Here is a 909-nt window from a genome sequence, read left to right as displayed (position 1 = left end):
CAACACAAAATTAACCCACAATGCCTAAATTTTCATCACATTCCGTACCAACCGAGGAGAACCTACCCAATGGTACTCCCACACCACAACACTTAACCGGAAATTTCATTGCCAAATCCGCATTTATCCAATTAGTCGAAAGAAGCCAATTTTGGGGGATGCCTAGTGAAGACCCTCACTCTCACATGGAGACTTTTTGCGACTATTGTGATGCGATATCTCAAACCGGTGTAACTAAAGACCAAATTCGATGGGTCTTATTTCATTTTTCTCTAATTGGCACCGCGAAACAATGGTTGAAAGGCCTTCATAAGGCTACTCTCGGAATTGATTCTTGGAAGAAGTTGGCTCTAGCTTTCTACAAAAAGTTCTATCCACCGGAAAAGACTAACATGCTAAGAGCTCAAATTACGGGCTTTAAGCAAAGAGATGAAGAATCTTTGTATGAAGCTTGGGAGCGATTCAAAGGAATTTGCCGCTCATGTACTCATCATGGACTTAGCGAGTGGTTCTTGGTACAACAATTTTGGAACGGTCTTTATGAAGACTCAAGAAACATTCTCAACATGGGATCAAATGGAATGTTCACCGAAGTTGATGACAATCAAACTTGGAACAAAATTGAGGAAATGGCGGTCCATAACTCACAATATAGTAGGCCTCGCAAGGCTACTAGAGGTGGAAAGAATGAAGTGGACTCCATTACTCAATTAGGTGCTCAACTTAGTGCTCACATTGATACCATCAATTTGAAGTTTGAAAAAGCTATGGCTAGACTTGAAGAAGCCTCAAAATCACCAAAGCATCATGTTAATGCCATGACGGAATCTTCATCAATCCCAAGTGGGATATGTGAAAATTGTGGAACTTTGGGACATGACCAAAGTGAATGTAGAGGAACAAATGAAC

At 40.8% G+C, this 909-nt stretch overlaps 1 non-coding gene across 1 annotated transcript; it reads right to left on the bottom strand.

The window, feature by feature from the left end:
* Nucleotides 1–392: 392 nt before the first annotated feature.
* LOC141610204 (small nucleolar RNA R71) lies at nucleotides 393–499 on the bottom strand. Its single transcript, XR_012528098.1, has one exon. It is a non-coding gene; the product is annotated as a small nucleolar RNA R71 (small nucleolar RNA).
* Nucleotides 500–909: the final 410 nt, after the last annotated feature.

The sequence above is a fragment of the Silene latifolia genome, chromosome 10 (assembly GCF_048544455.1).
Source record: "Silene latifolia isolate original U9 population chromosome 10, ASM4854445v1, whole genome shotgun sequence".
NCBI classification, from domain to species: domain Eukaryota; kingdom Viridiplantae; phylum Streptophyta; class Magnoliopsida; order Caryophyllales; family Caryophyllaceae; genus Silene; species Silene latifolia.
Note: the sequence above shows the minus strand (reverse complement) of the source record. Positions and strands in the feature narration are given on the sequence as shown.